The sequence below is a fragment of the Pristiophorus japonicus genome, chromosome 12 (assembly GCF_044704955.1).
Source record: "Pristiophorus japonicus isolate sPriJap1 chromosome 12, sPriJap1.hap1, whole genome shotgun sequence".
NCBI lineage: Eukaryota > Metazoa > Chordata > Chondrichthyes > Pristiophoridae > Pristiophorus > Pristiophorus japonicus.
Window position 1 is genome coordinate 13,053,348 of NC_091988.1, and position 25,190 is coordinate 13,078,537.

Here is a 25,190-nt window from a genome sequence, read left to right on the forward strand (position 1 = left end):
CAAACTCGTATCAAAGTTAATGTTCATGGATTGAGAACTTTTTACTTTATCAATATATTTTATCTGTCATTCAATATTTAGTAGTTTAAACTTATTATATAAGCTTTTGTTATAAATATTAAACAAAAAGTTTTCCCGTTTCGACTTGGGTAAGTGGCCTGTGTTTTAACCTCTGCCAATGTCGCAACTTAGTAATCATTAGCAGGTGTATATGAATAGCTTAAGTTGAATCCATCTCCCATCCCAACCAACAGCCCTCCAAGCAGATCTCAGTAACACATCATGTGGGGAACCATGGGACACAACCCATGTCCTGTCAATCCACCATACCACCAACGATGTCTCCGCAAGATCCTGCAAATCCCCTGGGAGGACAGACGCACCAACGCTAGCGTCCTCGACCAGGCCAACATCCCCAGCATTGAAGCACTGACCACACTTGATCAGCTCCGCTGGGCAGACCACATTGTCCGCATGCCAGACACGAGACTCCCAAAGCAAGCGCTCTACTCGGAACTCCTTCACAGCAAACGAGCCAAAGGTGGGCAGAGGAAACGTTACAAGGACACCCTCAAAGCCTCCCTGATGAGGTGCAACATCCCCACTGACACCTGGGAGTCCCTGGCCAAAGATCACCCTCAGTGGAGGATGTGCATCCGGGAGGGCACTGAGCACCTCGAGTCTCATCGGCGAGAGCATGCAGAAATCAAGCGCAGGCAGCGGAAAGAGCGTGCGGTTAACCAGTCCCACCCACCCTTTCCCTCGAGTATCTGCCCCACCTGTGACCGAGACTGTGGTTCTCGTATTGGACTGTTCAGTCACCTCAGAACTCATTTGAAGAGTGGAAGCAAATCTTCCTCAATTCCGAGGGACTGCCTCTGATGCTGATGACAACTATTTGGGTGAAAATTATAAATCAAGGGCCCCCTTATTAAAGGGGCACTAAAACCGCCAAATTTAACAAGTTAAACTTTTAACATTAAAGGATAGAAACATAGAAACATAGAAACATCGAAAATAGGTGCAGGAGTGGGCCATTCGGCCCTTCTAGCCTGCACCGCCATTCAATGAGTTCATGGCTGAACCCCCTTCCTGCTTTCTCGCCATAACCCTTGATCCCCCTAGTAGTAAGGACTTCATCTAACTCCTTTTTGAATATATTTAGTGAATTGGCCTCAACAACTTTCTGTGGTAGAGAATTCCACAGGTTCACCACTCTCTGGGTGAAGAAATTCCTCCTCATCTCGGTCCTAAATGGCTTACCCCTTATCCTTAGACTGTGTCCCCTGGTTCTGGAACATTCTTCCTGCATCTAACCTGTCTAACCCCGTCAGAATTTTAAACGTTTCTATGAGGTCCCCTCTCATTCTTCTGAACTCCAGTGAATACAAGCCCAGTTGATCCAGTCTTTCTTGATAGGTCAGTCCCGCCATCCCGGGAATCAGTCTGGTGAACCTTCGCTGCACTCCCTCAATAGCAAGAATGTCCTTCCTCAGGTTAGGAGACCAAAACTGTACACAATACTCCAAGTGTGGCTTCACCAAGGCCCTGTACAACTGTAGCAACACCTCCCTGCCCCTGTACTCAAATCCCCTCGCTATGAAGGCCAATATGCCATTTGCTTTCTTAACCGCCTGCTGTACCTGCATGCCAACCTTCAATGACTGATGTACCATGACACCCAGGTCTCTTTGTACCTAATCTGTCACCATTCAGATAATAGTCTGTCTCTCTGTTTTTACCACCAAAGTGGATAACCTCACATTTATCCACATTATACTTCATCTGCCATGCATTTGCCCACTCACCTAACCTATCCAAGTCGCTCTGCAGCCTCATAGCATCCTCCTCGCAGCTCACACTGCCACCCAACTTAGTGTCATCCGCAAATTTGGAGATACTACATTTAATCCCCTCGTCTAAATCATTAATGTACAGTGTAAATAGCTGGGGCCCCAGCACAGAACCTTGCGGTACCCCACTAGTCACTGCCTACCATCCTGAAAAGTCCCCATTTACTCCTACTCTTTGCTTCCTGTCTGACAACCAGTTCTCAATCCATGTCAGCACACTACCCCCAATCCCAATGCTTTAACTTTGCACATTAATCTCTTGTGTGGGACCTTGTCGAAAGCCTTCTGAAAGTCCAAATATACCACATCAACTGGTTCTCCCTTGCCCACTCTACTGGAAACATCCTCAAAAAATTCCAGAAGATTTGTCAAGCATGATTTCCCTTTCACAAATCCATGCTGACTTGGACCTATCATATCACCTCTTTCCAAATGCACTGCTATGACATCCTTAATAATTGATTCCATCATTTTACCCACTACCGAAGTCAGGCTGACCGGTCTATAATTCCCGGTTTTCTCTCTCCCTCCTTTTTTAAAAAGTGGGGTTACATTGGCTACCCTCCACTCCATAGGAACTGATCCAGAGTCAATGGAATGTTGGAAAATAACTGTCAATGCATCCACTATTGCCAAGGCCACCTCCTTAAGTACTCTGGGATGCAGTCCATCAGGCCCTGGGGATTTATCGGCCTTCTAATCCCATCAATTTCCCCAACAAAATTTCCCGACTAATAAGGATTTCCCTCAGTTCCTCCTCCTTACTAGACCCTCCGACCCCTTTTATATCCGGAAGGTTGTTTGTGTCCTCCTCAGTGAATACCGAATCAAAGTACTTGTTCAATTGGTCCGCCATTTCTTTGTTCCCCGTTATGACTTCTCCTGATTCTGACTGCAGGGGACCTACGTTTGTCTTTACTAACCTTTTTCTCTTTACATATCTATAGAAACTTTTGCAATCCGTCTTAATGTTCCCTGCAAGCTTCTTCTCATACTCCATTTTCCCTGCCCTAATCAAACTCTTTGTCCTCCTCTGCTGAGTTCTAAATTTCTCCCAGTCCCCGGGTTCGCTGCTATTTCTGGCCAATTTGTATGCCACTTCCTTGGCTTTAATACTATCCCTGATTTCCCTTGATAGCCACGGTTGAGCCACCTTCCCTTTTTTATTTTTACGCCAGACAGGAATGTACAATTGTTGTAGTTCATCCATGCGGTCTCTAAATGTCTGCCATTGCCCATCCACAGTCAACCCCTTCAGTATCATTCGCCAATCTATCCTAGCCAATTCACGCCTCATACCTTCAAAGTTACCCTTCTTTAAGTTCTGGACCATGGTCTCTGAATTAACTGTTTCATTCTCCATCCTAATGCAGAATTCCACCATATTATGGTCACTCTTCCCCAAGGGGCCTCGCACAACGAGATTGCTAATTAATCCACTCTCATTACACAACACCCAGTCTAAGATGGCCTCCCCCCTAGTTGGTTCCTCGACATATTGGTCTAAAAAACCATCCCTTATGCACTCCAGGAAATCCTCCTCCACCGTATTGCTTCCAGTTTGGTTAACCCAATCTATGTGCATATTAAAGTCACCCATTATAACTGCTGCACCTTTATTGCACGCACCCCTAATTTCATGTTTGATGCCCTCCCCAACATCACTACTACTGTTTGGAGGTCTGTACACAACTCCCACTAACGTTTTTTGCCCTTTGGTATTCTGCAGCTCTACCCATATAAATTCCACATCATCCAAGCTAATGTCCTTCCGAACTATTGCCTTAATTTGCTCCTTAACCAGCAATGCTACCCCACCTCCTTTTCCTTTTATTCTATCTTTCCTGAATGTTGAATACCCCTGGATGTTGAGTTCCCAGCCCTGATCATCCTGGAGCCACGTCTCCGTAATCCCAATCACATCATATTTGTTAACATCTATTTGCACAGTTAATTCATCCACCTTATTGCGGATACTCCTTGCATTAAGACACAAAGCCTTCAGGCTTGTCTTTTTAACACCCTTTGTCATTTTAGAATTTTGCTGTACAATCGCCCTTTTTGTTCTTTGCCTTGGGTTTCTCTGCCCTCCACTTTTCCTTATCTCCTTTCTGTCTTTTGCTTTTGCCTCCTTTTTGTTTCCCTCTGTCTCGCTTGGTTCCCATCCCCCTGCCATATTAGTTTAACTCCTCCCCAACAGCACTAGCAAACACTCCCCCTAGGACATTGGTTCCGGTCCTGCCCAGGTGCAGACCGTCCGGTTTGTACTGGTCCCACCTCCCCCAGAACCGGTTCCAATGCCCCAGGAATTTGAATCCCTCCCTGCTGCACCACTGCTCAAGCCACGTATTCATCTGCGCTATCCTGCGGTTCCTACTCTGACTATCACGTGGCACTGGTAGCAATCCTGAGATTACTACTTTTGAGGTCCTACTTTTCAATTTAGCTCCTAGCTCCTTAAATTCGTTTCATAGGACCTCATCCCTTTTTTTACCTATGTCGTTGGTACCAATGTGCACCACGACAACTGGCTGATCTCCCTCCCTTTTTAGAATGTCCTGCACCCGCTCTGAGACATCCTTGACCCTTGCACCAGGGAGGCAACATACCATCCTGGAGTCTCGGTTGCGGCCGCAGAAATGCCTATCTATTCCCCTTACAATTGAATCCCCTATCACTATCGCTCTCCCACTCTTTTTCCTGCCCTCCTGTGCAACAGAGCCAGCCACGGTGCCATGAACTTGGCTGCTGCTGCCCTCCCCTGATGAGTCATCCCCCTCAACAGTACCCAAAGCAGTGTATCTGTTTGTTTGCCGGGGGTGATGATGCACTCCAGTCCCTCCGGTGCCCGTTTCTCGTGGAAGGCCGCGAGCGCATTGTGTGGCACATCAAAGGCTTTATGGTGCCCCAAACTAATGCACAACATTGTACACTTCCACTTTGTAGAGCGGTTACATGCATTTTTAATAAGATACGAAACACAATGTCTAATCCCCCCTTACGTGAGAAAAATTAATTTAATTCCTGGTTCAGCCTTCGACTGTGTGAGAAACTAAAGTAATAACATTCTTCCACAAAACATCATGAGCGTAGGCAACATCATTTGCCACTGTATCAAGGATTTGGAAGACTAAATGGTCGATGGATGTTTTTGTGACTGGAAGGCTGTTTCCAGTGGGGTTCCGCAGGGCTCAGTACTAGGACCCTTGTTTTTTATGGTATAAATCAATGATGTAAGGGGCATGATTAAGAAGTTTGCAGATGATAAAAAAATTGGCCGTGGGGTTGATTGTGAGAAATAAAGCTGTAGACTGCAGGAAGATATCGATGGACTGGTCAGGTGGGCAAACAAGTGGCAAATGGAATTAAATCCGAAGAAGTGTGAGGTAAAGCATTTGGGGAGGGCTACCAAGGAAAGGGAATACACCTTAAATGGTAGGTTACTGAGAAGTGTAGAGGAACAGAGGTACCTTGGAGTGCATGGCGAAGTGCCGAATGGCCTACTCCTGCACCTAATTTCTATGTTTCTATGTTTCTATGTCCACAAATCCCTGAAGGTAGCAGGGCAGGTAGATAAGGTGGTTTAGAAGGCATACGGGATAATTTCCTTTATTAGCCGACGCATAGAATACAAGAACAGGGCAGTTATGCTTAAACTGTACAAATCACTAGTTAGGCTACAATGTACAGTTCCGGTTACCACATTACAGGAAAGATGTGGTTGCACTAGAGAGGGTACAGAGGAGATTTATGAGGCTGTTACCTGGACTGGAGAATTTTAGCTATGACGAAAGATTGAGTAGGCTGGGTTTGTTTTCTTTGGAACAGAGGAGCTCAATGGGAATACTTGATTGAGGTGTATACAATTATGAGGGGCCTAATTACAGTGGATAGAAGGATCTAGTTCTCCTAGCAAAGAGGTCAATACCAAGGGGGCATAGATTTAAAGTAGTTGGTGGAAGGATTAAAAGGGAGTTGAGGAGAACTTTTTAAATCTAGAGGGTGGTGGGGATCTGAAACTCACTGCCTGAAAGGATGGTAGAGGCAGAAACCCTCACCACATTTACAAAGTACTTGTTAATGCACCTGAAGTGCCGTAAACTACAAGCCTATGGATCAAGAGCTGGAAAGTGGGACTAGGCTCGATAGCAATTTTTCGGCCGGCACAGAAATGATGGGCCGAATGGTCTCTTTCTGTGCTGTAAATTTCTATGATTCTAAAGTCAGTCATAACATCGTATATTTTTGACCTTTCACAGGAATAAATATACGCAACAATTTTGCTAACTAGTTAGGAAGATTTGTCAACAATAATGTTTGCGCTTTGGGTTAGAACTATTCCCTGATAATAATTCATGCTGAATTTTACAAACATTTGAGCAATTATGCTAATCTGAACTGCTAAAGACAAAGCACATTGATATAGCAACAACGTGCTATATGCAAATACAAAAGTGAGCTGTTAAGTACCGATGTGCTGCATTATATTTACTGAAAGATATTGGCCCAGAAATCCTGGTTTCTCCTTCCCGCGGGCGTTCGACTGGATTCTACAAAAAAGATGCGCACTTCCCTGTTCCTGCTGCGCCCACTCGAGTTCCCGGTCCTGAGGCCTCCACTGACTGCGCGTCGCAGCGTGTGCACGTTGGAACGTGCGCAGGGCTGGAGCTACAGTCACATGGCTCTGGGCAGCCAATCAAGGTAAAATATGTCCTCATTCATAATAATGGGAACTCCGTAAGTCCCATTATTATGATTGAGAAACCCTCCCAAACACCCAAAATACAAATAAAAAATAGAAAAAATACACTACATATTTAACATTAATTTAATTTAAAGTTATTTATGTATTATTATTTTTTTTAAATTCTGATTTTTTAAAATGTTTTTTTAATTATGCTTTAAAATAAATTTAATGTAGTGGGCAGGGTTTTTAAAAATAAAATATGTTTGTAAATTTTATTTTTTATGTTTTAAGTATGTTTTAAAACTCTTACGCCTGTAACAGGCGCAAGTGTTTTCAGGACATTTGCTGGGCAAGATATGGGTAAATACTGCTCCCGAGATGCGTTGGCTCCAGCTTGACAGATCGGAAAAGCCGGTTTTCAGCGCATGCGCATTGCAATGCTGGTACACAATCTGTACGGACCCGGGGAGGCCATGATTTCTGGGCCATTGCATCACCTAATCTCACATTTGAATGGAACAATACTGATATTCACAAAATTCCCACTATCACTATTACATACAGAGGGCCTTGGATGTTTTTTCTGAACGTATATATATAAGGAGTTCATTGCTTCAGGTACAATTTGGAATTTACTTTGAGGTTCATCCCAAACACCACATTAATTCACAATATTGAGCAATTAGGAACAGGAATCCTGGCTGGTTCTTCTCACCTGAGTCCAGGAGTAGCAAGGCCAACTTACTGCCCTGGCTGAGATGAGATAATGCAGCTCCGACCAGCGATCGAACCTAGAATTTTTATGATCTGTGTGACTCAGTGTATTTACCAACTAAGTCATCCAGGGAGTTCTCTTCAACAATATATATCACAACTGTTGATCACTGGTAAAGGAACTGTTGAACTGTTTCAAGTGTTTCATTTGTATATGACCACAGTTTGGGTTTCGGTATGCAAACCTTCTTGACAGCTGCATCCATAGTATTGAACAGGGCACTCTTCTTGTCAGACATTATAAATGATTGACTAGTTTTTCATTAAATAATTTTGCATTATTTTACTTAATTATCTACACTAACAATGATAGAAACACTGGAGGTTAATCCAATGTGTTTGTTCTAAAGCTTTTATTTATAGTGCATTCAAATATTACTTTTGCTTATAACTTAAAATTCTAAATTGTGCCTAACCCAAAAACTGCACGTAATGTAAAGTGAACCTTTTTTGATTAATACAAATATAAATATGTGTTTGTTAGACAACCTGATGGCAAAGTATTGGCTAAGGAGATTTGAGCAGTTTGAGAATGGAAAGGCTGATTTATAATAGAAAAGTCTTTATTATTTAAAATATGGTCTGCTGAATGGGTCTTAACTAAAGATGAGTAAGTATTGAAGTGAATTCTGATTTGATTCCCATTCCTCTCAAAATAAGGAGATATGATTTGGCATTCCAACCGAGCAGAGGCTCCTTGGTTTGCTTGGGAATGTTGTCCCATTCTTCCTCTGAACATTAGGATCCTAGATAAGTTCCACCCTCCTCCTAGACCACCGACAATCTTGCTAGATTTCCCCCAGATTGCTTGTCAATTAATCACCACCCTTCGTGAATCAACAGGATCAATTCCTTGCATTAAACCATAAGAATATGGAAAGTGGAAATCAGCCCTACTTCCTTCCATTTCACTCATTCCAAAACCCAAGATGATGAAAGCATGCTAATATTTAACACATCACAAGAGACTTAACCTGCAGATCCTCTCTCGCTGCATAAAAGCTCAACTTTATTGAATGCATAAAACATCGTATCTGAATGATTTGAACTGGGACAAAATTAGGTTTTTCTGGATATCCAAATTCTGCCTGGGTTACAATTTGGAATTCACTTTGAGGCTTAGGCCAAGCAAGGCTGTAATTCACACTGAGCCCTATCGAAATATCATTGAAGACACTAAACATCATATAGAATAATAGGGGATTATAAATCTGAAGAGATTATTAATATATGCTAAGAATGATAAAGTTATGGTGCTGCTAGTGATATGTAATAATAACTCTTCTTTAAAATGTAGCATTTATCAGACTTGTGGGTCAATATACAAAGTCAGAGAATGGAATTTATTTGTAGAAACTATTAGCCAGCAAACATTTATTTTCTTTCCATCTTCAAGACAAAAACGAAAAATTGTTTTTTCTCTCTACTGGAAGATTTGTGGAATGTTTACAGAATTCAACAGCTTTTCTTTGCAGTTTATCAAATCATGGTGTTGTACAACTAAGATCTAAACGTACAGATAAAGAATCAGATTGATGAAAGAAATGGAATTTCGATCTGGTTCACAGGACCAAACATTTCCACAGGCAAACAATTTGTCCTAAAGAGACTCAAGGATCAGTCATATTGAGCTGGACTTTTAGCAAATTGTAGCTTTACTTCGAATAACATATTGCAATCTGTACATATTATCCTTACACATCCTCCATTCATACTTAATCATAATATGATGCCTTGAGTGATTTTAATGAGGGCTGAAACAGTTCAGTATTAAACTATACATTTTCCCCTCTCTTTTTCTATTCTTAAATGCCTGTAATAGTGATGAATAATTTGTATATATCATAATGGATAAGCCTGGGATTACCTCAATATATGTGAAACAAAATAAAGACTCGCTATCTCTTTTGTGATTTTCAATAGGTGTAAAGCAAGGGGTAGTAGGTTTTGATTTGATGTCAATTATTACTATCATTATCATCATCACAGGCAGTCCCCCGTATCGAGGATGACTTGCTTCCATGCCAAAAAGGGATGAGTTCACAAGTGTTTCAATGAAGGACCTAATATTCCAGGTCCCGAACTACATGTTGAAGGGTGGAAGATGCCTGTGCGTGGATTTTTTTAACGTGGGCTGGCCGTTGCACACCAGCCACCACACGGGCTTGACCGAGCTAAGCCTTGGTCCAGTGGCAAGGGTTACCCAAGATGACTGGAGACCAGCTCTGTTGCACAGACTCAGCGCGCACATATCGCAGTGTGGACTGGCCTGTGCTGCCCCTGGGCCCTCGCCTCTTCTGGCCCCCCGGTCGCTTCCCTCAACGGACTCTTGCCGCTCCTTCGCCCCTCCTGCTGTGCCCGCCCACATTGCAATCAGCGACCTGGCTTCGCAGCCGTCGCCCTCCTGCAGCAGCTCGCGCTGCTCCCTGCAGTGGTCTGCCGCTGCATGCTGCTCCCTCCAATGGCCCCGGCCTGCTGATGGTCTTGCAGGCCTGGACCATGCCGATTTCCAGGCCGGGCCGCCACACGTTGCTCCCTTACTATAGCAGTGGAGGGAGCAGCAACTATCGATCTAACATTACAACAGAAGCAGCGATTAAGTTGAGGTCCATGGAACTGCATCAGAATGGTAGGAAGTGACTAATGGGGTGACACAAGGATTGGCAATGAGACCTTTGTTGTTCATGTTGTATTCTAATTACTTGGAAGTGGGGATAGAGACAAAACTGTCAAAATTTGCTGGTCACACCGAGGTGAAGGAAGGGGGTTGCTTACAATCAAGAGCAGGTTTATCAGGTGTCAAGCGATCTAGATAGATTGGAAAGTTGCACTGAGAAATGACAAATTAAATTCAGTGTTGACAAGTGAAAAGTGTTATGTATGTAAACTTCACCAGTGTGTAAGACTTGCCACCAGGGGGCGCACCTGCAGGAGGCCAGATCACCTGTACACACCGGGCAAGCAGGTGTAAAAGGCAGTCTACCATGCTGCTTTCTCACTCTGGAGTTACATTAAAGAGATCAAGGTCACAACAGTGTGAGCTTACAGCACACAGTCTTGTGGGGTTATTCTGAACATAACAAAAAGTGATGAGACTAAGCAAGGAGAATAAATATTGAAACTGTAAATTAAATGGTGCAGAAAAATAAATTGGGAATATTGACGGTCAAGTTGTACAGTGGTAGATGAGCCAACTAGGACCCTGGACTAGAACACAAATCACAGGATGTGATACCGAACCTATATAGGAAATTGGTTTGTCCTATCGTACTGTGTACAGTCATATTACAAGAAGGATATCGTGATGCTGGAAAAGATTCAGCAAAGGTCTATCTCTCAAAGACCTGCCATCGGAAACATAAGTTTCAAGAGTGAGAGAATCTGAGATTGTTTACATTAGAGAAGACTGAGAGAGGACCTTATCGAGGTGGTCAAGGTGTCTGAGGAGATCAACAAGTTCAGCCTTAGGGAACTGTTTATCATGGCCTTGTAAAACACAATGAGGAGCCATGAAATGAATCTCAGAAGAGGGAGAGTAAATGGAGAAATCATATATAACTACTTCACATAGATAGTGGTGAATGTTTAGAATGGACTGCCCCGAGGCTACGAACAGCAGTAATTTTTAAGAGAGTGTTGAAGAGACATTAGGCAATAAAATCCAGGAGAGATTCATGTAGTTAACTGTGTATTCAGTTTGTGAATTTTAGTGCTGGCCAAATGGACTGAAATGGTCTTTTTGTGTAATCTCATACCTGCTTATGCATCTATGTAGATTCACAGATTTTGTCTAAGAAAATCAACTTGCTTTTGTCATGTAGCATGACGGAATAGAAGGGACCCAAGAAGCAAGAGTATACACCTGCAGTTGTACAGAACTAGAGAGAAAGACAAGAAGTGAGAGGGTGTGAAAGAATGCAAATGAATGGGACTTACTTAAGCAAGTGTCTCTATGACGGTCCTTAATTTATCTTGCTGAGATGTGTCAAGAGATGAGTGGCGAGAGATCATGGCGGAGCTGTGGCAAATGAGGGTGCGGGGCCCAGAAGAGCTGAGGGTCCAGGGACAGCACGGGCCAGCCCACACTGCGATATGTGTGTGCACTAGGTCCGTGCAGCAGAGCAGGTCTCCAGTTGTCCTGGTTAACCCTTGCCACTGGATAAAGGTCTAGCTCTGTCAAGCCCGTGTGGTGGCTGATGTGCAACGGTCACCACACGTTAAAAAAAAAATCCACGCACAGGCATCTTCCACCCCTGGAGTTCAGGACTGGAATATCGGGTCCTCCATTGAAACATCAGCGAACTCATCCCTTTTAGTGTGTGTTGTGTATGGAGAAAGAGTCAGACTGAATACTGTGAGCTCAAAGTAAAGTGTGACCTTAGTCTTTTATTGCCGGTCTCCAGAGTGCCTCTCCAACCTGTGAAGCCTCCTTAAATACCTGTGCTCCCAAGGGATTATGGGATCCCTTGGGATTCCAGCCGATGAGCCCTCTGGTGGCTGTACAGAGTAAATACAAGTTTACATATATAACAGTGTGGAAGCAAGTCATCCTCGTTCGAGGGACTGCCTATGATGATGATTGCTCCAATAGTTAAGCAGGAACATTAGAATTGGTGTCAAAGCATGAACCAAACCCAAGGTTCTATTAAGTCCATTAAATATCAAAGGTTTGTCTTAGCTGGGAGTTTGTGATGACTTCAAAGACGATCCAAGTATCCCCAGAATGCAAACTGAAAGAAATACAATTTCAGAAGAAGTTGTGATTCTGGAACAAGGCATTGATTATGTTCAGGTAGCTCTCAGAAACTGAGGCAATCTGATGCAAACAGAACATTCTTTGGTGGTCACTTCAAACAATTCAAACTCTTAATATATTTATGTTGTGATATGTTGGGATAAAAATGAAGTGGGTCGAAGTGATGATGATTATGACCCGATACTGTGTCCTCTCAGTATTCACTGAAGCAATAATAAAGGCTGCACAAAAAATACTGAAACATACAGGGTCAAAACTTGATGGGTTCCATTGTTTAGATTTAACAAAAGATGAAAAAGACTCAGTGGGTTTACTCAAAGAGTCTGGAAGCACTTAGAAAAACCGTTGCTGTGGCTATGAAACATAAAGAAACAACTGGAATCTCTCCTCCAATATCTAAAAGCAATCAGCAGTACACATCAGGCATTAACAGTGTTAAAGATGGACTGCAATCAACACAACACTGGCTGTACGGACCTGCTAATGAACGCTACCGGCACAACTGAAGGATTCTAATTCCAGGAACCCACAGCAGCCTGCAGAAAATCGGTATCCTACTGGGAGGCTGGACTTGTAGACTGCATTAGTGAACCTGAAACTAATAGGGAGTTATTTTAAAAAGCACTCTGAGCAGAGAGATGAATAGAAATTTAAGATTAAATATATTCATAATAAGCAACTAAACATGCCGTCATTGAAATGCCTGTGCCTCTCTGAGCACAATATACTGTTTGCCATGTAAAATAACTCTCCATTATACTAGCAGGGATATATGCCTGCAGCATTTCCCATAGTTCAAAGAGCTATCTATCTGGAGGCACCCCACTGATTGAAAGCTGCTATTGGTGCAAAGGGCTTGTTGATGCTCAGCTTTCTGGCAATAAGGTTAATTTCAAGAAACCTGAACATTTCTTTATGAGAATCGCAAAAACCAGAGTGCAATCCTTGCTCGGTATTTACATGTACTGACGTTATCTCTTTAAGAGGCTGAGTTCATCCACTTCATGTTAAGGTGAGGTGTTTATTTTAGTTATGATCCTTCAATCCAAATCTGTGGCCATTAAAGCTGCAGGCTCAGTTCTCCACATACTCAGGAGCTGGGGTAGAATACATCATCATCACCATAGGCAGTCCCTCGAAACGAGGAAGACTTGCTTCCACGCCAAAAAAGGATGAGTTCACAGGTGTTTCTGTGAAGGATCTAATATTCCAGATCCCGAACTACATCCTGAAGGGTGGAAGATGCCTGTGTGTGGATTCTTTTAATGTGGGGTGGCCGTTGCACACCAGCCACCACACGGGCTTGGCAGAGCTAGGTCTTGGTCCAATGGCAAAGATTAACCAGGACGACTGGAGACCTGCTCTGCGCACAGACCGAGCGCGCTCACATATCGCACAGTGTGGGCTGGCCCGTGCTGCCCCTGGGCCCTCACCTCTTTTGGGCCCCGAACTTACGCCTCTCCCGGGCCCCGATCACGTCCCTCTACAGTCTCTCGCCGCTCCTTCACCCCGAGCTCGCCGCTCCTGCTGTATCTGCCCACGCTCCAATCAGCGACCTGGACCTTGATGACATCACTCGTCACTGCCGTCGCCCTCCTGCACCAGCTCGCGCTGTACCTTGCCGTGGTACGCCGCCACTCTGCCCATGACCACCGCTCCTTTTATGGCCCCGACCTGCCGCTGATGGTCTCTCACAGGTCGGGGCTGCCACGCTGTCCAGGGCCACTGCTTGCCGCTCCTTTAGCTCAGCACTTACTTCACTAATCTCCGGGTACAAACATATAACTGGCTGACAGATTCGACACATGAGGTGCAAAGACAACAACATGGGGATGAGAAAGATGAATTAAAAGTCAATGTAAGGTTTCTGTTACTTTAGTTTGCCTTTCAACACTTTGGGGGTGAAATTCATTATCGTCCCGTCTGGAGGCGGTAACCTTTGCAAGCTGGGAAACTGAGTGGCAGGCACTAATGCTTCCCAGCTTTCAAAAAATCGGCTTTAACGCTCCAGGAAGGAAGTAGAGCACAAATGAAGCACTCCACTTCCTTCTTGGAGTGCTAAAGGACGCAGGCCGGGCGGAGACTTCAGCAGTGTCGCTACCTTCCTTCCCTCCCTTAAAGGGAAAGGCCATCGCTGCAGGCTCTGCAATTTAAAAGTCACCTACTTGGGCCACCAAGGCCATGGCGCTCCCGGTGATCCCGGCACTCAAGCAGACAGCAACCCGCAAAGAAAACAGCAAAAACGAAGGTTACCTCGGCCACCCGATCCACACCTCCTGCAGCTGCCGGTGTTTCCACCCGGCGCTGCTGCAGGGGGCGGAAGTGAATTTCGGGTCGGGGGGGGGGGGCGCTAACGGGGCGATGCGCACGGTGATGACGTCACGGTCTGCGGGCGCAGGTGATCGGGGTGCAACGCCATAGCGCCGCCGCTAAACTCCAATGTGGCGGGAGTCGATGTCAGCGCCACGCCCGGGCGCAAAGGCGTTTACGACCCATTAGTCCCCCCCCCCTCCTGCCGGGGCGCAAATGCACGCAATTTTTTCCCCATTAAATTTAGACCAAGTGAAAGAGAGGCTGCTTTGGAACAGGTATACGGTGACAAGAACTGAGCTCCAAGGTCCTGCTTAACGGCACACCCAGGGGATGTCCAATACGTTTAATGTTAATGATGAGGTGTTAAACTGAAGCCCTGCCTGCACTCCCAGGTGGATGTAAAAAAATCCCATTGCATTTTACGAAGCAGAGCAGAGGAGGTCTCCTGGTGTCGTGACCAGCATTTATCCCTCAACAAACATCACTAAATCAGAAATTTGAGCACATAATCCAGGCTGATACTTCAGTGCAGTACTGAGATCATCATCATAGGCAGTTCCTCGAAACAAGGATGACTTGCTTCCACGCCGAAAACGGATGAGTTCACAGGTGTTTCAATGATATTCCGGATCCCAAACTACACGTTGAAGGGTGGAAGATGCCTGTGCGTGGATTTTTTTAACGTGGGGTGGCCGTTGCACACCAGCCACCACACGGGCTTGACAGAGCTAGGTCTTGGTCCAGTGGCAAGGGTTAACCAGTTCAACTGGAGACCTGCTCTGCTGCACGGACCCCCATCATCATCATCATCATCATAGGCAGTCCCTCGGCAATCGAGGAAGCCTTGGTTTCACTCTTAAAATGAGTCCTTAGGTGGCTGAACAGTCCAATACGAGAACCACAGTCCCTGTCACAGGTGGGGCAGATAGTCGTTGAGGGAAAGGGTGGGTGGGACAGGTTTGCCGCACGCTCCTTCCGCTGCCTGCGCTTGGTTTCTGCATGCTCTCGGCGATGAGACTCGAGGTGCTCGGCGCCCTCCCGGATGCACTTCCTCCACTTTGGGCGGTCTTGGGCCAGGGACTCCCAGGTGTCAGTGGGGATGTTGCACTTTATCAGGGAGGCTTTGAGGGTGTCCCTGTAACGTTTCCATTGTCCACCTTTGACTCGTTTGCCAAGAACAACATATCGCAGTGTGGGCTGGCCCGTGCTGCCCCTGGGCCCTCGCCTCTTCTGGGCCCCGTACTGAGGTAGTGTTGCACTGTCAGTGTTGCTGTCTTTTGAGGCTATTTGGGGGATCTTGCTGTGCGGATACCGACTGCCACATTTCCCTACATTCCAACAGTGACTACACTTCATTGATTCTGAAGCCCTTTGGGATGTCCTGAGGTTATAATAGGCTTTATATAAATGCAGTTTCTTTTGTTATTTCTTGATATGTGATATTTTTAAGAATGTTTAACAGCCTAAACAAGCCCTGGCCCATAGTAATGTCTGTTGTTGCATGCATCCATTTACTCCCTCTCACGCCTGTATTTGTGCCTGCTCCTTTTTCATGGTTTGGCCCTGTCCTCATCAACCACACATCTTAAGCTGACTCACCAACACAGAAGTTATTGCTTCACCTCCAGCAGCTGCTCCCGTTGCACTAGTCAGGGTTCACATGGGTCTCAAGTGTTCCCTTTTTTATTTACCTATGTTAGAAATGGCCAACGACTGGAAAAGTGATTTCAAAGCTGGAAAACAATTTTGAGCTTAATACTCACCTCAATTGAAGCGATTACAGTCACTTCAATCGCTTGAAGTGGCAGGTTAGTCCTTTCAGACGTCATTTAAAAAAAGCGCAGAACAGTTAAGACCTCGGGCTTAAGATAATTTCTTTAAAGAGTAAGAAAAAAAAATTCCAACAAGAGAGAGGAAGTTTAGGAACCACAGCAACTTCTCCTTTCAGTGTGGTTGGAGCTTGCTGTAGCTACAGCGACTCCCCTGGAACTTTCATCATTCTCTGCGATCTTTCTTCACATGATGAAGTACTGCCCTAGTTTCACAAGGTGTTCATATGTAAGCGAACTGTTCTTCCCTTTGGTGTGCCATTCCCCCCAAAGCAATCTGTAGTTATGGTGGGGGTGGGGGGTGGGGGGGGAGTGGGGGGGATTGTGAAGTGAGAGAGTGCAGCTGTATCAACCTGCTCTTGTGTCCCCACTGCTGATGATCACTGCTCATTCCTGTTGTGGGATCTGCTAATGTGATTCGCTATAAATGCTACTTGCGGGAGAGCGCTGAGCACCTCGAGTCTCATCGCCGAGAGCATGCAGAAACCAAGCGCAGGCAGCGGAAAGAGCGTGCGGCAAACCAGGCTCCCTGCCCACCCTTTCCCTCAACGACTATCTGTCTCATCTGTGACAGGGACTGTGGTTCTCGTATTGGACTGTTCAGCCACCTAAGAACTCATTTTAAGAGTGGAAGCAAGTCTTCCTCGATTCCGAGGGACTGCCTATGATGATGATGACTTGTCTATGTTTCTGCATTGCATTAGAATGTTCTCACAGCCTGGCCTGTGTAGTCCTTGTCTCTCCAATGTTCAATACCTTCAACTTTGATACAATTCTAGAAGTAACTGCTATGAAGAACCATATAGTCCTTTACAGATATCCTAAACAATGGTTCACAGTGAAAGAACTTTATGATTATACTGCTCATTTAACTGGCATGTCTTGCACTAATGGGACTGACCGTGCAATCAATTGCAAGTTCCATGCTACAACTGACTAATGTTCCATCTCATTCATCGAGAACCAACCAATTTTTCCGAAAATGGGACGACTAATCATGCTTCTAAAATTCTAGGCATGTTGTGTAACATATTATAAGGCTCTTTCTAACTTCAGTGTTTGACAAAGTCTATCTATTACAAAATTTATAGGTACAAAGGAACATTCCACTACAGTGGAAAAAATAACACCAGTCTCCAGTAAAAGCTCAAAGTTGCCATAAATATATTGTAACTACATCCACAACGATTATGAAAAATGCCGAACCAGAATAAAAAGTCACTTGGTGCACACTTGTGGAACCTTCTTATTGCTAATTTCAGTTAACCTGGGATTTTGCATGAAAAAAATGTAAATGTGCAAACAAAACTGTAATGATAAAAAAAATATGCAAATATGAAATTTAAATGTTTTTAACAACATGCAGCCCAGTGGCCTGGGCTCAGGAGCTGCAAAATCTTCTACTGCCCCCTTGTGTCACTTAATATATCTGGAGATGACAGAGCTGCGCCATTAAGCACAGCTTTCCTTGGACTTGCTGTGTGGACCTAAAACAAACGAGAATGAGACAGGAACGAAAAAGTTATGCCTCTGCTTCTGTCTATTATAATCAAGGAACTCCTTACAATTCGCCAGCAACAGTTTTAAATACTCCTCAATTTCAAATAAATGATTCTGTCCACATCTCTAGTTTGTGCACTCATATTCGGGACAGACACATTCGCTTTAGTATTGCTGTTTTGTCTATTCCGGCAGTCACTGTATCTCAGTACAAAATACAAAGTATGACACATATAATGATTCAACTGTGCTAGCGACTTGGTTAATAATGTGCATTGAATTATCTTTCAAATATATGACGCCTGTAGCTTTAGATCAGTGCAGTAGCACATATCCATTCATTTTTACCGTGCTGTTCAGCTCCTGAAATGACGGATGAAGAAGATGAGTGAAAAAATTCATGACTCTTTCTGAAGTTTGATCGGCTTTTTCTTGTCATTTCCACGAGTGAAACAACAAAAACAAGAAAGCTGTAGAAAAGATGCCTGTTAGCCATATCCCAACATTAAAACTTAATGTAAACTGCTGCTGTAATCAAAATGGCTGACAGCCTCAATCAGCATGGAAAATTAAAGTGATTGCATTTTCATATATAATCAAACTTTATTTATGTTTCATGATTGGGCGACTGTTTCTGTTTTAAATATTCTGAATGGCCACCTTCACACACGCTAACCAGGCATCTGTCAATCAACCTCTGCTGTCACAAATAATTCAGATGCATTTGACACCATCACTACCTTGTTTACACTAACAGGAACTTGAACTGCATTTGAGCGGTTGAGTTTTTATGAATGGAACGGCAAACGAGCCAAAGGTGGGCAGCAGAAACGTTACAAGGACACCCTCAAAACCTCCCTGGTAAAGTGCGACATCCCCACTGACACCTGGGAGTCCCTGGCCGAAGACCGCCCTAGGTGGAGAAAGTGCATCCGGGAGGGCGTTGAGCAGCGAAGGTTCACCAGACTGATTCCCGGGATGGCAGGGCTGACATATGAAGAAAGACTGGATTGACTAGGCTTATATTCAATTGAAATTTAGAAGAATGAGAGGGGACCTCATAGAAACATGTAAAATTCTGACGGGATTGGACAGGTTAGATGCGGGAAGAATGTTCCCGATGTTGGGGAAGTCCAGAACCAGGGGCCACAGTCTAAGGATAAGGGGTAAGCCATTTAGGACCGAGATGAGGAGAAACTTCTTCACTCAGAGAGTTGCTAACCTGTGGAATTCTCTACCACAGAAAGTTGTTGAAGCCAGTTCGTTAGATATATTCAAAAGGGAATTAGATGTGGCCCTTATGGCTAAAGGGATCAAGGGGTATGGAGAGAAAGCAGGAATGGGGTACTAAAGCTGCATAATCAGCCATGATCATATTGAATGGTGGTGCAGGCTCGAAGGGCCGAATGGCCTGCTCCTGCACTTATTTTCTATGTTTCTATGTTCAAAGTCTCTGCCATTTCCTGTTCCCCATTATTAATTTCCCAGTCTCATCCTCTGGTCCTCTGGTCCATCCAATATTATCCATCATACCATATCTGATGGCCGAAATCTCAGCTTATATTCAAAAGGGAGTTAGATGTGGCCCTTATGGCTAAAGGGATCAAGGGGTATGGAGAGAAAGCAGGAATGGGGTACTGAAGTTGCATGATCAGCCATGATCATATTGAATGGAGGTGCAGGCTCGAAGGGCCGAATGGCCTACTCCTGCACCTATTTTCTATGTTTCTATGTTTCAACGTCGCGAGCGCGAAGAGGTCAGGCGCAGGCAGCGGAAGGAGCGTGCGGCAAATCAGTCCCACCCCCCCCCCTTCCCCCGACGAATGTCTGTCCCACCTGTGACAGGGTCTGTGGCTCTCGTATTGGACTGTTCAGCCACCAAAGTACTCACTTTAGGAGTGGCAGCAAGTCTTACTCGATTCCGAGGGACTGCCTATGATGATGATGATTTTATGAATGAGAAAGATAGGAAAAACACTTTCAGGGAGTGCCTGCGGACATTGGTTATGATTTCCCCATAAGTGATAGCTGGGTGTGATGCTACCATCGAGTCATTTAATGTTATATCCACTGGCAGTGATTAAAGATTGGTTTCCGGCAACATTCCAATGCCCTCAAGTTGCAGGTCTCAAGGAGCAAATCACTGCTCAGGAATTGGGGCGGGTTAATCATTTTTTTACCTTTTTGGGGTTGTTGCACTGCACACATCAATAGATGCTGAAAGCTGATCTCTCTGTTATTACAGAAAAAGTTATCTTTCTGTAACAAGGAGGCATAATTATGATACCAAGCATGTACAGACATTTTTTAAAAGTTACAATTATTATAAAAAAAGCTGAAGGGGAGAAATTAGTCTGGGCCAGATTTCATGAACAGCACACACCCAAACAGAGGGGCCTGAGGCTGGTCTAAAATTGGGTTTCGGGCCTTATCGGAATATTCCAGGCGAGCTGCCAGAACTTGTCACGTCTCCACAGGCAGCTGGCCCTTCTACTGGCAAGGCAATGAGCCTCCGGTGAACCCTGTGAGATGGCGGGGTGGGGTGGGAAGGGGGCAGTTGTGGACAGCGGGACAGCTTTCAATCGCTGGCAGAAGTACTAGAACTAGAGGGCATAATCTTAGAATAAGGGGCGCCCATTTAAAACTGAGATGAGGAGGAATTTTTTTTCTCAGAGAGTTGTAAATCTGTGGAATTCGCTGCCTCAGAGAGCTGTGGAAGCTGGGACATTGAATAAATTTAAGACAGAGATAGACAGTTTCTTAACCAATAAGGATTAAGGGGTTATGGGGAGCGGGCGGGGAAGTGGAGCTGAGCCCATGATCGGATCAGCCATGATCGTATTAAATGACGGAGCAGGCTCGAGGGGCCGTATGGCCTACTCCTGCTCCTATTTCTTATGTTCTTATGTATTGTTGAGCATTCCTGCTCCTCCCAGCTCCACATTTAACCATTTGAAAATATATATTTTTTTTAACTTACCTTTTTTACGGCTGCCACTGGTTAGGCTGAATCCACATCCAGAAAATCTGAGCAGAGTAACCCAGGGAGAGAGAGTGTCCTTTAAAATCCATTCGGCCCCTCATTAACATATTTGCGGGGCCCGATGCCTATTTTAGGCAGCTGCTTGGGATGACGAAAGGCTAGAATTTTGGTGCATTAGCCGGGGGCGCTAACAGGGCCCATCTGCCATACAGCCCGGGCGTGACACTGGCAACGACTCCTGCCATATTGGGCAAGAGTTTAGTGGCGACACTATAGTGTTGCATCCCGATTGCATGCACATCGGCCCGGCCCCGAAATTGTCTTTCGCCCCCTGCTGCTGTGCCAAGCGAAAACACCGACAATTGCCGGGGCCACGTATCAGGCACCTGGCCGCTACCGGTGAAAATAACGGTGAAGGCAGCCGACGGCAAATGAAAAAAAAACGGACCTTGTTGTTGCCACTCCTGATGTGGTTGCTTTGCGGTATCGTGGCCGCAATCGCTCAGGCTGGCCCTCTGCTTGAGTGCTGGACTGAACGCCCGGCACCCCTACTCCATGGTGGTCCAGGTAGGTGACTTTTTCTCTGGAAGAGTCGGCAGTTAATTAACGGAAGGGCCCCTCAGACTCCATACGCAACCAAATGTGTAACGTTGCTGAGGTGTCCGTGTCATTACTGCCCCAGGAAGGAAGTAGCGCTCCATTTCCTTCCTGGGGGCAGTAACCCGAATGTTTTGAGAAGGGCAGGACTTTTATGCCGGGCGCTAAGTCTCGTGCCCCCCGAGTGTTACTGCCCCCAAGCGGGGCAATACCGAATTTCACCCCCTATAAATTTAGCAGTGCGACCAATGCTGACATCAATTGGGCATGTGTTCCCCATTGATAAATTGCTATGCCTTGTGTCTGTTTTATGCCTGTAAAACAGATGCAACACAAACTAATTCCCCCCCTAGCATATCTACTACAGGGGTGTAATTATCTGTTGCTTCTCCTTACAATAATTAAAAAAAATGGCCACAACATCTTGTAAGCTCCACTTTGTGCACATCAATATGTTTAATTTCATTTTTACCTCCCAACAGGGGGTAAAATTTGACTGTTAAACAGAAGCAGTGTTTCTATGGCTGTTACTATTCTCGGGAAAGTTAGACCCAATTTGGTTGGGTATAAAGGTCACATCTCTGAGGCTGCAAATTCAAATAAGAGGTGAAACCCCACTATATAATCCTCCTGGCACAGAACACTTTCCATTCAGTAACAACTGAAAATGTATTCTGACCCACTTGTGTAGGCTCACAATGGCAGTGAAAGTGTTTGTGAAACCACCATTAAAGGATTTAAAAGTGAATCAGTTTAAACAGTTATATGCCTATATGCTAAAATAGTCACCTCACAATCAATAATTCATAATTAATAATTGTTCTGTGCTGCCATTTTGTTTCTAAAATATCAAAATAGCAAATTTGCTGAATTAAATGTAAATAGATTCTGTAAATTCTTTGTTGCTCACAGACTAGTTTGTCAAACATAGCGTCATCGCATGACATCAGGGATATTAACCAGTATTCATTTTTTTTAAGTGATGTACAGGACATGTGCAGTACTTAATAGCTTGTTTTTGTTTATGATCAGTATTTTTCCCAGTTTAATAGTCTCAATGATAGCGGCCTTAAAGTTCAAGATTAATTTAGTTTTAAAAAGGTTCCCTTTCAAATCTTATTATTTTGTATAACCCATGAATGTCGCCCGGTTGTAAATATCAGTACATTTCTGCTGAATGAATAAATACTAGTGCTTGTGTGCCATTGAGGTCAAACGTTTATGAGAGCTGTAAACCCAGGCCAGATATCAAAACATGTTAAAAACATGGGCCTGATTTTCATCATGTGGCACGTGGCATTCCCCTTTGGAAGATAAAGAAAGTCTTTCCTTAACCTACATTGGCAATTCCTTCACTTGTCAACACAGGTGATGGGAAACTACTGCCAATGCACTTCGAAAAGAAAGATCAATATATAACAGGATGAATTGGCAATCCTGCCAACCTGTCACTAAATTTCTCCTTGCATTCAGCAACAGCCATTGATAGTGCTAAAGTCTACTAAAAAGGTGAACTTGTCCTGAATCATCAATCAATGTCCTTGATTTTGTTTTAAAGAAGTGGAACTGCAGATAGGTCCATAGTCATCATCATCCTCATAGGCAGTCCCTCGAAGCGAGGATGACTTGCTTCCACGCCAAAAAGGAACTCACAGCTTGGTGTCCTCACTCAGGAGCTACAAATAAAGGACTACAGGTCTACACAGTTTAAGTATCATACCTTGCCTCGTGGAGTCATTACTAAAGGTGCCTACATATGCTACAGATAGCCTCACCTGCACTCACTATACTATAATTCAACCAGCGCAAAGTAAACATTTAAGGAAAGTTCAGGCAGTTACTGGAAAAGAAACTATTTTTACTTGTAAAAGACTTTTTAATGGCCAGTCATAAAAAAATGTGTGGAAATTTGAAGCAGTGAAGCACGAGTAAAAAGTAACTATTTTACTTCAGGTCAGACCTGCAGTTAATGAGCTTAATGAAAGGGAGATTGTGAAGTATCATAATAGCAGTGACAGAAGTAATGATACAGAGGATTTTTTTCCCCCTAAGGGCATGGGTATAGCAAGCATTGGCAGGTATTGCACAGGAGGTGGAAAAAGGGCTAAGGGACTTAGGAACTGCAGAAGCTGTATAGATTGCAGCTGATACTGTGCAACACCGCCTCCAGTCCGCCAACGCAGCCTTCGGCCGCCTGAGGAAAAGAGTGTTTGAAGACCAGGCCCTCAAATCTGCCACCAAGCTCATGGTCTACAGGGCTGTAGTGATACCCGCCCTCCTGTATGGCTCAGAGACGTGGACTATATACAGTAGACACCTCAAATCGCTGGAGAAATACCACCAACGATGTCTCCGCAAGATCCTGCAAATCCCCTGGGAGGACAGACGCACCAACATTAACGTCCTCGACCAGGCCAACATCCCCAGCATCGAAGCACTGACCACACTCGACCAGCTCCGCTGGGCGGGCCACATTGTTCGCATGCCTGACACAAGACTCCCAAAGCAAGCGCTCTACTCGGAACTGCTTCACGGCAAGCGAGCCCAAGGTGGGCGGCGGAAACATTTCAAGGACACCTTCAAAGCCTCCCTGATAAAATGCAACATCCCCACCTACACCTGGGAGTCCCTGGCCAAAGACCAGTCCGTCCTAAGTGAAGGAAGTGCATCCGGGAGGGCGCTGAGCACCTCGAGTCTCATCGCTGAGAGCATGCGGGAATCAAGCGCAGGCAGCGGAAGGAGCGTGCAACAAACCAGTCTCCCCACCCTCCCCTTCCCTCAACGACTATCTGTCCCACCTGTGACAGGGACTGTGGTTCTCGTATTGGACTGTTCAGTCGCTTAAGAACTCATTTTTAGAGTGGAAGCAAGTCTTCCTCGATTCCGAGGGACTGCCTCTGATGATGATGTTTATTGAAAATGCATCATTGAGGAGTGCGCAATCATCTTCAGGATCAGCAGGGATTGAGCTATTCAGTGCAGTCATTTGTCCATCACCAAGGTCTTCAATGTTATGTCCAGAAACCCACAGAGGCCAACTTAGAAATCTGCTACTTTACTCCTTTAAAGAAGTAAATGCACTTGGGTCCTGATGATGTCATTGGGAGGAGACTGTATTGTTCCATTAAAGAGGTAATTGAAACCTATATTGCTACGCGGCCAGTCACACGCACGTCAGCAGCAACTAAAAGCAACAGACACAGCTAAAAGTTTTCCAGATAAGCTTTCCGAAGATACAGGCATCAGCAATTGTATGCATGTTGCCATTTGTCAGTCTATTAAGATACCTCAATAGGAAAGACCATTTATTCTATCAATGTGAAAATGGTATGGAATCCAGAAAATAGAGTATAACTGTGCATGGTATCAGGAGAGGGGAGGAGTTTGCAAACTTTGTCTTAATCCTGAGACAATCAAAAGAACTGACAGAGGACTCCTTTGCGATATGGTCCAGGCAATGAACCCCATTAAAGCAGATATTTAGGAAGTTAAAACAATGCTTTGGATGCTTGAAGCAGCCAGGAAGGACCTTATAATATACCCCAGAGAAGGGATGCGGATTAAACCAGAATGATGCAAGTGGCATAATAATGACAATAACAGAGGCCATATCGGGCCACGGATGAGGAGAGGCCGGAGACATTTGGGGGGGGGGGCTTAACCCCCCACGATTTTATCGGCAACAGCGCTCATACCTCCAGCTCTCTAATGAGCAGTGTATGAGAAGGCTGCGCTTCCGAAAGGAAGGGCTGGCAGAGATATGCCATCTCCTACAGGCAGACCGATGCTTGGACCGTTCTGGAGGCAGCCTTCAATACTCCCATCAACAGGTTTCCGAATTCATTACGCTGCATGTTGCACAGCTTGGCCATCATGAGGGGCCAGGCATTGCCCCTGG